We start from the raw sequence: 15,313 nt of genomic DNA, 5'->3' as shown, positions 1-15,313 counted from the left end.
CAGAGGGCTAGGCCCTGCATATTATCTACATAGGTTATAGCAAGCAAAGGTGAGAAATCTTGCAAGCCTGACTGATAATGTTCCATCAGTGGTTAGTGTAGTTCTTAACACATTGGGGGTTTTTGGCAAATGGTGAGCAATCACAGAGTCATGCTGAATGTGGAAGAAATTTCCTCATTTCAGGAGGAAGTGTTTTGTCGACTGAGATTCAGAATGACTTTTCTCATGCAATCTCTTGCCTTTCACGTGATTACTCATGCAGTTGGGATTTTGGGTGTCTTTTCCAGGGAAACCTGACCCACACAGCCAGAGGTGTTCACCATTGCTGGGATCACCTCGTTTTCACACATCCAGCAACACCATTAAAGCCCAGCAGCATGGCTATTCCGATGCTGCAAGCCTAGAATAATTGGTCACACTGCAGCACTCATGGCCCAGAGGAAAGGAAGGCTCATTCTCCTCTTTACACAGAGCGACATGATGGTGTTACTGGATAGGGTGGTGGAGAAGACAACAGTCCTTCTTCCAGGTGACAGGAATCCACACAGCTAGACCACGCCAGACTAGACATACACTGCAGCCTGCTCCAATTCGGACTTGGAAAATTCTTCCCTGTGTTCTGACTTTTGTAAGGTTAGGGTAGTTCAGGTCAAGTTGACAACAGCCAAAGGGACATGCTGTTTACTAAGATCCATCAGTCAGCTGGGGGTATGGCCTATGTAACTGGTATTAAAATTCACATTATTTTCATTCATTTATGGGAAGTGGGCATTTTTGGCCGAATGAACATTTATTGCCCATCCCTCATTGCCCTTGATAAGGTGGTTCTGAGCTGCCTTCTTAAACTGCTGTCATCTATGTGCTGTAGGTAGAACATATAACATAGAAAAGTACAGCACAGAACAGGCCCTTTGGCCCACGATGTTGTGCTGAGGTTTAATCCTCATGTAAAATACAGTAACTTAACCTACGCACCCCTCAACTCACTGCTATCCATGTGCATGTCCAGCAGTCACTTAAATGTCCCCAATGACTCTGCTTTCACCACCACAGCTGGCAACGCATTGCATGCATTCACAACTCTCTGCGTACAGAACCTACCTCTGACGTCCACTCTAAACCTTTCTCCTGATATCTTAAAACTATGACCCCTCATATCAGTCAATCCTGCCCTGGGGAAAAGTCTCTGGCTATTGACTCTATCCATTCCTCTCATTATCTTGTGTACCTTAATCAGGTCTCCTCTCTTCCTCCTCCTCTCCACAGAGAAAAGTCCGAGCTTAGTCGATCTCTGTTCATAAGGCAAGCTCTCCAGTCCAGGCAGCATCCTGGTAAACCTTCTTTGCATCCTCTCCAAAGCATCTGTATCTTTCCTATAGTAGGGCGACCAGAACTGGACACAATATTCCAAGTGTGGCCTCACCAGGGACTTGCAGAGCTGTCGCAAAACCTTGCAGCTCTTAAACTCAATCCCCCTGTTAATGAAAGCTAAAACATCATATATTTTCTTAACAACCTATCCACTTGGATGGCAACTTTGAGGGATCTATGTACTTAAACACCAAGATCCCTCTGTTCCTCCACACTGCCAAGAATCCTGTCTTTAATCCTATATTCAGCATTCGAGTTCGACCTTCCAAAATGCATCACTTCACATTTATCCAGGTTGAACTCCATCTGCCATTTCTCAGCCCTGCTCTGCATCCTGTCTATGTCACGCTGCAGCCTGTAATATCCCTTGATACTATTGACGGCACCTCCAACCTTCATGTCATCTGCAAATTTACTAACCCACCCCTCAACCTCCTCATCCACGTCATAAAAACTACAAAGAGCAGAGGCCCAAGAACAGAGCCCTGTGGGACCCCACTCAACACTGACCTCCAGGCAGAATACTTTCCATCTACAACCACTCTCTGCCTTCTGTCAGCCAGTCAATTCTGGATCCAGGTAGCCATGTCTCCCTGTATCCCATACTTGCTGACTTTATGAATGAATCTACCATGGGGAACCTTATCAAATGTCTTGCTGAAGTCCATATACACCACCTCCACTGCTCGACCTTCGACCTGTCGTCACCTCCTCAAAGAACTCAATAAGATTTGTGAGGCCTGACCTGCCCCTCACAAAGCCATGCTGACTGCCTTTAATCATGCTGTGTTTTGCCAAATTGTCATAAATCCTATCCCTCAGATTTCTTTCTAAAACTTTGCTGACCACAGACATAAGACTGATTGGTCTGTAATTGCCAGGGATTTCCCTATTACCCTTCTTGAAAAGAGGAACAACATTTGCCTCCTTCCAATCCTCCGGTACGAATCCCTTGGAGAGTGAGGAGGCAAACATCCTTGCCAGCGGCTTAACAGCCTCCTTTCTCGCTTCCCGGAGCAGCCTAGGATAAATCTGGTCTGGCCCTGGGGACTTATCTATCTTAATGTTTCCAAAGTTTCTAGCACATCAACTTCATCAACCTTGATCTGGTCAAGACTGTATCCCATCTCCTCAAAATTCTCATTCACAACAAGGTCCCTTTCCTCAGTGAAAACCAAAGCAAGAAACTCATTTAGGCCTTCCCCTATCTGCTCAGACTCCACGCACAAGTTCCCTCCGCTATCCCTGACCAGCCCTATCTTCTCCCTGATCATTCTTTTATTCCTCATGTATGAGTAAAATGCCTTTGGGTTCTCCCTAATCCTTCTTGCCAAGCCTTTTTTGTGCCCCCCTCCCCCCGACTGTCCTCAGTCTATTTCTGAGCTCCTTTCTAGCAAGCCTGTAATCCTATAAAGCTGTGCTAGATCCTTTCTTCCACCATCTTAAGTAAGCTGCCTTCTTCTTTTTGACAAGAAGCTCCTCTGTTCTCGTCATCCAAGGTTCCTTAATCTTACCCCATCTTACCTGTCTCTGAGGAACAAATTTGTGCATCACTCGCAACAACTGCTCCTTAAACAGTCTCCACATGACTGCTGTGCCCTTTCTATGGAACAATTGCTCCCAGTCTGTACTTCCCAACTCCTGTCTGATAGCATCATAATTTGCTATTCCCCAATTAAATATCTTTCCTTGGTGACTGCTCCTTTCCCTCTCCAAGGATATGGTAAATGTGAGGCAGTTGTGATCACTGTCACCAAAGTGTTCTCCCACCGTGAGATCAGACACCTGTCCTGGCTCATTGCCGAGCACCAAATCCAAAATGACCTCTCCCCTCTACATACTGAGTAAGGAAACCCTCCTGAATACACCTGACAAAAATGGCTCCATCCAAACCATCTGCACTAAGGAGGTTCCAGTCGATATTGGGAAAGTTGAAATCACCTATATCAACAACCCTGCTACTTCTGCATTTTTCCAAAATCTGCCCGTCTATGAGTGCTTAAATCTCTCTACTGCTGTTAGGGGGTCTGTAGAAAACCCCCAATGAGGTGGCTGTTCCCTTGCTGTTCCTAACTTCCACCCATACGGACTCAGTAAACAAACTTTCCTCAACAACCTTTGTTTCTGTCGCTGTGATGCACTCTCTGTTTCTCAAATCAAATCCACAATGCCCTCAGGGAGACAATTCCAGAATTATGACCCAGCGACAGCGAAGGAACGATGATATACTTCCAAGTCAGAATGACAAGTGACTTGGGGGGGAATTTGCAGGTAGTGGTGCTCCCATGTAACTCCTCTTCTTGAGGTGGTCATAGGTTTGGAAGGTGCTGTCTAAGCAGTCTTGGTGAATATCTGCAGTGCATCTTATAGGCGATAGACATTGCTGATATTGAGTGTTGATGGTGGAAGGAGTGAATGTTGTAACAATTGAATGGGCTGTTTTGCTCTGGATGGTGTCAAACTTCTTGAGTGTTGTTGGAGCTGCACCCATCCAGGGCAAGTGGGAGAATCCCATCACACTCCTGGCTTTACCTTCTAGATGGTGGACAGCCTTTTAGGAGTCAGGGGGTGCGTTCTTGCTGCAGTATACCTAGCCTCTGTCCTGCTCATGTCGCCACTGTATTTAAATGGCTAGTCCAGTTGAGTTTCTGGTTAATGGTAACCCATAAGATGGGTTGATAGTTGGGTATTCAGTGATGATAGCACTGTTGAATGTCTTTTATTAGAGATGGTCATTGCTTGGCATTGAGTGGCATGAATGTTACTTGGCATTTATCAGCCCAAGCCTGGATATTGTCCAGATCTTGTTGTATTTAAACATGCACTCCTTCAGCATCTGGGGAATTGTAAATGGTGCTGAAGGTTGTGCAATCATCAGTGAACATCCCCATTTTAGAGGGAAGGTCATTGATGAAGCAGCTGGAGATGGTTGGGCCTAGGACACTACCCTGAAGAAGTCCTGCACAGATGTCTTGGAACTGAGATGACCAACCTCCAATAAGCACGGTCATGTTCCTATGGGCCAGGAATGACTCCAACCAGCAGAGAGTCTGCCCCGCTGGCTGGAGCCTTGCATCTGTGGTATCAGGGACCTGAGGATCATCCACTGGAAAGCTTTGATACACCATATTTGGCCATCAAGCTTATGTGGAAAGCAAATAGCATCGTCCCAATTTCCAAAGTTGTAATATTACAGCAGGAGAGATATATGAATTCCAACATCCACAAAGACCAGTGAAAGTAGGCCTGTGGCAGACAAAGTGGAGACCCAACAGTACAATTTTCAACTGGACATCAGGAAAGGGAGCTTGTTCACCTGCTCCAATTGAAAGATGAATTTGAGGATAGAGTGGAGCTCATTCTGGTGTATATGGAATCAAAGATAGATAACATATTGGAAATATGCAAGGCATAGGGGGTGAGGTGTTGTTCCATCAAAAATGCAATGTTTGTAGAAGCTAAGAAAGTCTCAGTGAGAGCTGGGCCTACAGAAGAGCCCACAGCAACCCCATTTATTTGGACTTGGCTGATACCATGGAGGTTGAACACAGCTGCACGAGTTGTTAAGTTCCGTTAACACTAATACAGACCATGGATGTACATCTGCACTGCCATGACATGGGATTCTCTACAAATATCAACCTCTTCCTTGAGCAGCGGATTTGTGATTGCCATAGCAACAATGAAGAAACACACTCTTTGCAAAGGTACAAGAATCCTTCATTGTATATCCGAAAGATTCGTCCAGAGTCAGTTGTGGCTGACGCATCCTCATGTACACTATTAGGCAACGTGTTATTCTTACACAGTTCCAACAAATGTTTTTGTAACTGGCTTCCGAGGAAGACTGTGCAGGCATGCCTCATGGGGGATCCAAAGGATACAAACTGGATGCATCGAAAGCAGCATTTTGCCAAAGCAGTTGTTTGTCGAAGGTGATGCTTCCAGTCCTTCAGTCAGGTTTGTGTCTGGGTTGGCTATTGTGCCTCACACTACCATCAAGTATTTGTGCCAATTTTATACCTGACAACTCATTGGTGTCTCAACACATACATGTGTAAGTTCAACTCTGCACACATTCAAGGGGACTCAGCGCTTTCATCTGATGTGGGTTTGTGGCATACAGCTGGATAGCATTCCCACTTCCAAGGACATTCCAGTCAGGACAACACCTGACCTGTGAAGCTCCTGGTCTTTATTTCTGCCTGGTCTCTTGCTCGTTTCTACGGTGCGAGACTCTGATAGGACAGGAATGCCTGGCATCCCCTGGGTCTAAACTGCTTCGAGTACAAGAATCATTGGGCAAGAAGGCATTTTTTTAATATCACTGCGATGCATTCTAAATCAGGCCCAAGCTTCCAATTAATGTCTGGTCATGATATGAATAATGTTGGGAAGATTTGCAAATTAATATTTAAGCTGCAAATTAATTCTGGCTGATTAAATGAAATTTACGAGCCATTTCTTGGCTGTCATTTTCTTTCACAGGCACTGGGCAAAGCTTGAGCAGCTTACATACACCTTCCCAACCTCCAGAGCCGTGCACAGCCTTCCAGACAATTCTCATTTTCCATCATCTGCAAAGTTTTCTTTTGCTCCTGTGTTTCTGAAGTTTTCCAATTTCAACCAGCCACCCCAGTAATGTGGGAGAAAGTGAGGACTGCAGATGCTGGAGATCAGAGCTGGAAAATGCGTTGCTGGAAAAGCGCAGCAGGTCAGGCAGCATCCAAGGAGCAGGAGAATCGACGTTTCGGGCATGAGCCAAGCTGTGTGATAAAAGCATGGAAATGCTTCAACTTTGGACATGGGAGGTGTTGTGTCTTTGCAATTCGCACAGATATGCATTTATATGACGACAGCACCTGCCAGTGGAAGGCTCAGGAGATGGAAGGGTTGAGAAATCCCTGTCTGCAGGAATGCTGAAGAAGGGCTCATGCCCGAAACGTTGATTCTCCTGCTCCTTGGATGCTGCCTGACCTGCTGCGCTTTTCCAGCAACACATTTCCACCCCAGTAATGTGGTCTGGGTTCTACATGAATGCACATTGGGAACTGAGGAATGGGAGGGAAACACATGCGACTTGTCTGGAGATCCCAGAAGGAACTGCAGCCCTTAGATCTGACAGCAGGTCATATCTCCAGCTGGAGTTGGCAACCTTGCAGGCAGAAGGTCCATCCATGAACAGGTCTGGCAGGGGAACATGAAGATAGCAAACCATCACTGGCACTTCATCAGTATTCATTTGGCCTGATGATTATTCATGAGGCTGGAGAAACTGAGATGGCATCACTGACGTGAGGATATGCAGACAGGGATTTCTCAACCCCTCCATCTCCTGAGCCTTCCACTGGCAGGTGCTGTCGTCATATAAATGCATATCTGTGCGAATTGCAAAGACACAACACCTCCCATGTCCAAAGTTGAAGCATTTCCATGCTTTTATCACACAGCTTGGGTTGTTCGATAGGTGACTGGGTCCAGCTCCCTGGTCCTTTACCTCTGACACCCACCATCTTGTGTGGAGCTGAAGCTCCCCCACCCTCCTAGGTAAGGATTACATTGCTGCCTTGAGGGATTATTATGCGGCTGTCATCTGTGGGGGATGTAACAGACTGTAGGTACAGCATCGCCTGGTGGTGATTTATGGGCCCTGTCTCGCACCACAAGCAATTTGCTCAGTGTTGCGCGGAGGATGAATGCTTCACTGTCAGCACTGCCATAACTGCTTCCCCCCACCTCCCCCCACCCTTCCCATTCCCAGCCACAGCACATAAACAATCTTTCAAAGCGCTGACACCCTCTCATATTTGTTGGTTCAGAAACATAAAAGCAAAGATGGATGGCCCTCTCGCCTTAACCAATTTCCTCTGCTACTTAATAACATTTCAGGGAACTGCCTGGCCCCCATGATTGATCCGTCAGAGGCCTGCATTTCAATATCGAATGAAACAAAAGACATTGTGCTTACAAGGTTTGGCAAATTAAGTATATTGTAAGCTGTCAGGTAATAAAATGCTGAAATGTGGTGCTGCAGCGTCCTGGTTTAAGCTTTGATTTAGTTAAATGTGAATGAAGGCAGTTGGAAGATGCAGATGCCATTTGAGTGTTTGTTGTCTGCTCTGGGCATTTTTATTCATCACGGCCTGCAGAACGCAAAGGTGAGGAATACATCCACATCATCGACCCAAGCGAGGAACCGGGCAGAGATGACAAATCTAGGCAAGAGGCCCAGGGAATTTTATATCAGTTACAGAAAGTGCTTGCATTGCACTCCGCTGGGAAAAATCTCTCTCACACCAATACGAGAGGGAGGAATTATCGTGAAATGTTCAAAGGGCCTTCACTAATGCACAGGAAAAAGCCTGGGCCCAGTTTCTACGTGGTGGTACGCTCCACAGGTTCAGTAAACAGGTTGAAAATAAATCACAGGACAAAAGGCCATTCAGCCCAGCCAGCCAGTCGTCTATCTATGTCCCAGCTCTCATTCTCATGCCCCTTTTGTTCCCTAATACCTCTGAAATTTATCCATTTGACATTTACTCCTCACTCCAGTAATTCATTTTGCACTTCCATTTTGCCAGCTTCCTTTGAAGGAAAACTGGAAACATCATTTGAAAGAAAGAAATACCTACTTTTCAATTGCACCTTTACAACCTCCAAATGTTATAAAATACTTCCAAGTGAATAAAATCTTTTTGAAACTTAGTCACTTTTGTAAGGTAGGAAATGTAACATCTCAATCTGTGCACAGCAAGATCCCACAAGTGGTAATGTGACAATGATTCAGTGAATCTGTTCCAGTGACTTAGATTGGGGATTTTATGTGTTCGGTGGAGGGTAGAGACAGAACTGTGTTCTAACCTCCCATAAAGATAGCACTTCCTCAGAATTGCAATGGGAGTCCCTGAATTTTATGCTCCACTCTCAAATGGGAGTTTTTGACTCCATAGCCCCTGAATGAGAGAAAAGCATGGTCTTCACTGTACAACTGACTTGACCACCTCGTTTCTAAACCAGAGCATCTGTATTTTTTAACCTCCAGTGACAACTTGTATATCTTTTCCGTATCCATAGCAGCATAAACAGTTGCACCATGTGTTGTCCACATCATGATAAGAAAGCAGCTGAACAAAGTTCAAGGAGTTTAGTAACAGCCCCAGTCTCACTTCTCTGGGGTCAGCTCTGGGTCAGTTCAGAGCACTCTCACCTCTGAGTCAGAAAGCTGTGGGTTTAATTCTCTCTCTGAGAGGATTGAGCCTCCAGTCCAGAATAATGTTCCTTGTGCAGTAATAATAAAAGGGGGAAAGAAAACTCACATTTCTGTAATTCATTTCATGACCGTGGACGTTCCAAGGTGCTTTATAACTCATGGATTCCTTTTGAAATGTAGTCTCTGGTATCAGGTTGAAACATAGCATTTCAATTTGCGCATAGCAAGCTCCCACAAACAGCAATATGATAACGGCCAGATCATATGCTTTCGAGTGATGTTGGTTGAGGAATAAGTATTAGCTAAAACACTAGGAAGACTGTCCCTGGTTGTCAAATAGTGGCATGAGCTGGTTTGCATCCACCTTTCAGGGCACTTGGACCTGTTCAGCATCTCTTCTGACAACCAGTGCAGCTTTTTCTCAACACTATACATGGAGTTTGACTCTTGATTATGGTCACAGGGTTTGAAATCCATTTCTGACCAACAGTTATGAGTGCATCCTGCTTCCCTTCAAACTTTCTCTTTGGCAAGTCACAACAACGTGAAGGCAACCACTCCTTTAAAAAAAAACCAACAAACAAAGGCAAATTTTTAAATAAAAAATGCATTAAAATTGACTGAAATTAGGAAAAGGATAAATTAGATTTTGGTTAGGATTGATGCAGAGCTGTAAGGAAAACATGATTCATTGTGAGGCAAGGCAGCATTTCAAATACTAAACCATTTCGTGTTGCTGCAATATTGCTATTCTTTAAATTCTGATTTCAATGCATAACTACTCTTAGCTGAATTTAATCTCCTTCAATTGTTTTATGTTTGCACTTTAATACTTTCAGTTCCCAAAGCGTACAAATTTCTGAGGCAATAATAACTGATTGTGGATAATATCTTCACAAGCAGGGCTAAAAATTTGAATTTAATTGTCAATTTAAGTACAGGTTCTCTGCGTGCAGTTTCCTCTTTTACATTAAATAGAATTACATTGAATTTACAACACAGGAACAGGTCAAGCACTCCATCTGGTCTCTCCTTCAGTCATTGAGTCCTACGGTATGGAAACAGACCCGTCAGTCGAACTCATCCACACTGATCATAATCCCAAACTCCCACCTGCCTGCGCTTGGTCCATATCCCTTCAAACCTTTCTTATTCATGTACTTATCCAAATATCTTAATAAACTGTCCTTGCATCCAATGCTACCTCTAGAAATCCATTCCACACAGTAAAACAGTTGCTCCTCAAGTCCTTTTTAAAATTTCCTCCTCTGACCTTAAAAAATGGCTCCCGAGTCTTGAAATCCCCCAACATGGGGAAAAGACAAATGCCATTCACCTAGCTATACCCATTATGACTTTATAAACTTCAATCAGATCAGCCCTCAAACTCCTAACTGCAGTGAAAGAAGTCCCAGCCAATCAAGTCTCTCCTTATAAATCAAACTTCCCATTCCAGGCAACACCCTGGTAAATCTCTTCTGAATCCTCTCCAGCCTGACAGTAACCTTCCTATAAGGCGACCAGAACTGGACACATTACTCCAGAAGAGGCCTCACCAAAGTCCTGTACAACCTATTATACTCAAAGGTCTGAACAATGAAGGCTCGTCTGCTCAATGTTTTATTAATGATTCTGTCTACATGTAATGCAAACTACAAGAGAATCATGTACCTGAACATCAAGGTCTCTCTGTTCTACAATACCACTCAAGGCTCTACTTGGGCCTGCCCTTGTTTGTTTTACCAAAATACAATACCTCATGTTTATCCAAATTAAACTCCATCTGCCACTCCTCAGCCCATTGACCCAACTGATCAAGATTTCTGTGTCCACTATTCACGGTCCACTACACAACCAATTTTGGTATCATCCACAAACTTACTAACCATGCTTTTTATGTTGTTGAGGTTGTAAGTTTGTTCGCTGAGCTGGAGGGTTTGTTTTCAGATGTTTCGTTGCCATGCTTGGTAACATCATCAGTGAGCGCTGGTGTTCTTTCCCTCTTTCTATTTATGTGTCTTGGTCTCTGAAGATGGGTGATATCACCTCCAGTTCTTTTTCTCAGAGGTTGGTAAATGGGGTCCAAATTGATGTGTTTATTGATGGAGTTCTAGTTTGAATGCCAGGCCTCTCGGATTTCCCATGCGTGTCTCTGTTTAGCCTGTCCCAGGATGGATGTGTTGTCCCAGTCAAAGTGGTATCCTTCTTCGTCTGAATGTAAGGGTACTAGTGATAGTGGGTCATGTCTCTTAGTGGCTAGTTGGTGCTCATGTATCCTGGTGGCTAGTTTCCTGACTATCTGTCCAATGTAGTGTTTGTTACAGTCTTTGCAGGGTATTTTGTAAATGACATTCGTTTTGCTGGTTGTTGCTACAGGGTCCTTTAGGTTCATCAGGAGCTGTTTCAGTGTGTTGGTAGGTTTGTGGGCTACCATGATGCCAAAAGGTCAGGGTAGTCATCTCCGAGATGTACTTTGATGGTAATGTGGCTAGAGTTTCTGAGCACGTTGTGTCTATTTGTTTGGGTCTGTTGTTTAAGAATCAGTGGACTGTGTTTATCAGGGACCGGTTCTTCTTGAGTATGCTGTAGAGGTATTTTTCTTCTGCTGCTCATAGTTCATGGGTGCAGCAGTGCGTTGTGGGCCATCTAATTAATGTCCTGAAGCAGCTCCGTTTGTGGCTGTTGGGATGATTGCTCTGTATTGAAGCTTCTGGTCTGTGTGTGTAATTTTCCTGGTGACATTGGTCTGCAGTTCTCCATTGATTGTTCATTCCACTGTATGGAACTGCAGTTGTGGTAGCCCATAAACCTATCAACACAATGATGAACCTAAAAAACACTGTACCAACAACCAGCAAAACGAATGTCATTTACAAAATACCCTGCAAAGACAGTAACAGACACTACATGGGACAGACAGGCAGGAAACTAGCCACTAGGATACACAAGCACCAATGACCCAACAAAAGACATGACCCACTATCCCTAGTATCCGAACATATCGACAAAGAAGGATACCACTTTGACTGGGACAACATATCTATCCTGGGACAGGCTAAACAGAGACACGTATGGGAAATCCTCGAGGCCTGGCATTCAAACTGGAACTGCCATCAATAAACACCTCAGTTTGGACCCCATTTATCAACCTCTGAGAAAAAGAATCAGAAATGATTTCACCCACCTTTAGAGAGCAAGACACACAAATAGAAAGCAGGAAAGAACATCAGCGCTTCATCAGAGGATCACTGATGATGTTACCGAGCATGGTGTCAAAACGCCTGAAAGTAAACCTTCCAACTCAGCGGTCAAACTTACAACCTAAACCTCAACCTGTCCTACAAACGCTTTTTATATTCTCATCTAAATAATTATATAAAGGGCAAAAAAATTGGACCCAGTTCCAATGCCTGTGGAACACTCCTGACTTCCTCCTGGAGTTTGGGTAACTTTCCCTAAAATTCATCTGTGCTCCTCAACTCAAAAGCTCCATGTGACAGTGTATTCCATGCATCCCGAAGCCGAATCCTGTGGATGTTGGATATTTAAAAGTTAGGCAGGAAACGCTGGACATAGTCAGCGGGTCAGGCAACATCAGAGTGAAAAGCCATTGATCCGAAACACTGGGTGGATTTTCAGGGAGCGAGGGAAATACTGCTAATGGCTAAAGATAGCAGCTGGAAAGCAATTGCGGGATCTTTGATCTCACTATGACCTTTCAAGGATTTGAGCCGGTTCGGGTTACGGAGTGACTGTTGAAGGAGCTAAGCCGCAGGTAAAAAAATTGCTTGAGTGTCAGTTCTGCTTCTCTGACAACGTTTATGTACCCAAATGAAGCAGCATCAAATGTTTCTAGTTCTGTTCCTAATACTTTAAAGAACAGTGACAATTGACGCTTACCTTTGTTGTGACAGTATGTATTTCTAAGCAAGTGAAACATGATGAATATTAAAGCTTTATTTTACATGATCCTTATGTCACTAATGGAGTTCATTGGTTCTATAGAGTGTCTTGTGGGTGAATGGGGAAACAGATGCCAAAGTTTAGTATAGGGTGTGTAACGAGCTAGAGGTGGTGTGAACAAACATGCCATTGTTTTCCTTGATGTCAAAGTACTGATTTTTCCATTTTCATCTTGCTTTCCCAACTTTCCTTTCACTGCCCGAGTGGAATATTCTGCTCAAGATTTCCCTAGTCGCTGCCAAGGAAGCTTCAGCCATAAACTACGCATTTTAAATTCAAAAAGATAATAAAGAGACTAGAAAGAAATGACTTCTGCTTATAGAAAGAACGCAGAACATTCCAAAACATTTTACAACGAATGGTGCACAATCAGTCAAATCAAAGCAAAAAATGCTTCAGATACCAGAGATCTGAAATAACCACAGAAAATGCTGGAGAAACTCAGCAGGTCTGGCACCACCTGTGCAGAAAGAAATAATGTTTTGAGTCCAATGTAACTCTGTTTCTCTCTCCACAGATACTGCCAAACTTGCTGAGTGTTTTTTTCCAGCACTTTGTTTGGGTTTAATTATGTGTAATCACTGTTGCAACGCGGGTGAATGCAGCAGCCAATGTGCTCACCAGGTTGTAGAGTCAGAGTCACAGACTCATCGAGTTGTACATCACAGAAACAATCCCTTCAGTCCAATTCATCCCTGGTGACCATGCATTCCAAACAGAACGAGTCCTATTTGCCAGCACTTTACCCATATCCCTCTAAACTCTTCCTATTCATATACCAATCCAAATGTCTTTTAAATGTTGTAACTGTACCTGCATCCACCACTTCCTCTGGCAGCTCATTCTATAAACACACACACCATCCTCTGTGTGAAAAAGTTGCTGCTTGTGTCCTTTTTAAAGCTTTCCCCTGTCACCTTAAACCTCTGACCTCTATTTTGGATTTTCCTACCCAGGGGAAAGACATTGGCCCTGATCCATGCCTCTCATGATGTTATAAACCCGTACAAAGTCACCCCTCAGCCTCTGACACTCCAGAGAAGTAAGTCCCAGCTTATTCAGCCTTTCCCTAAAGTCAAACCCTCCCAGTACAGTACAAGTACCCTTGTAAATGTTTTCTGCACCCTTTCCAGTTTAACAGTATCCTTCCCACAGCAGCTCAACCAATAATGTAATCATGACCATAAAATCTTACATGAAAAATATCTTGGTTTCAGATCTCATCTGATAGATGGCACCCATAATGTACATTGGGAAATAGCCTGGAATATGGGCTTCAGTCTTTGAGTTGTAATCACAAACAAAGGGTTTTCTGACAAGAATACACCTCAGTGTGCCTAGATGGCTTAGTGTCATATTGTATACTGTACATTGCCACCCTCATTGTTTTAATTCAGCTCTCGACCAATGAGCATTCAACCCTATATCCACCTTAACATCTAGATCACCTTTCCCAGCGCTGCATCAAGGCCAAACCTTCCTTTGCCTCAATACACCTGCCTCTGAAATCCTATGTTCTTCCCAATTATTCCAATGTTTTCCTGGCCGACCTCCTATTGCCAGGAAGTTCATTCAATCAAATGCTTTTGCCTTTCTCCAAACCCCCACTGATCCACTCATCCAATGATGCATAATCAACATTGGCACCCACACCTCAATTTTTAAATTATCATCCTCATGTCCAAATCCCTCCTAAGCACTGTAATCTACTCCAGGCTTATGAACTCCAGATGTCTGCACTTGCCCTGTTTTGGACTTAGGGGAATCGCCATTTCATTGTTCCACCATTGGTGGGTCATTGAAATAACTCCACAGAGGCCGGTACCCTATCACCAAGTCGCCCTTTATTTCCACATGGACAGTCCTTGACACTGATCTAGCTCCCTCAGAGCCAACTCCCAGTGTGAACAGGATCACTGCCACTCCTGTTCTTATCTGTCAGCCAAGGCTCCCTGATTGGACCAGGTTATCAGGCCCAAACAGGGAGCTCAGACGCCATGGGAATTCTACCTGGCTCACCTCATTGTAATCACCACATCTCTCAGTTCTGGAACTGCACTGCAAAACCTCTCAGCCTCTCTTCTTGTTACTCATCTTTTAAGACATGTGTAAAAGGCAGTCTCTTCGGCCAGGCTTATGGACTTATGTTTTAATAACTCCTTCTGGACTAGGTGTCAAAGTTTTGTAGTTAACACACCTGAGAAATGCTTTGGAAGGTTTTATCACATCAATGGCACTATAGAAATGCAAGCTGACATTGTTGTTCACACTTCCTCAGCCATTGGTAGCCGCACCTTTGCATTAGAAGGCCACAGTTTAGATCCCAGCTCCAGGCATTCTCAGCTTAGAATACTATAGAATAGATTAATAATATGTTGTCACTTGCATTCATGAAAATACAGTGAGATGTGTGTAAGGTGACACAATCCAGTGCCATTTTCATCACAGAAATTATGAAAAGGATTAATTGTGAGCAAGTTAAGACAAAGTTTGTTCCCATCTCGTATTCTCTTGATGGCTCCTGTATTTCTGAAGTGGCTACGTGATGCTGCCACTGCCAAAGCCAATGCCAACACCAAAGCTGCTGCATCTTCGCCATAGCCACAAGGAACAAACTGGAACCACCATGCTGCCACTGCAACCATCACACCACCATCCCCAGGACAAATGGATTATAACCACCAAGACACCAACGATGAAGCAGTCACTGAAACTGCAAAATTGTGAAGGCTGAGAATCTTGGACTGATATCCTGTGGGGCACACATAC

Source organism: Chiloscyllium punctatum, chromosome 35 (assembly GCF_047496795.1).
Source record: "Chiloscyllium punctatum isolate Juve2018m chromosome 35, sChiPun1.3, whole genome shotgun sequence".
Taxonomy (NCBI): domain Eukaryota; kingdom Metazoa; phylum Chordata; class Chondrichthyes; order Orectolobiformes; family Hemiscylliidae; genus Chiloscyllium; species Chiloscyllium punctatum.
This window is presented reverse-complemented; position numbering follows the sequence as displayed.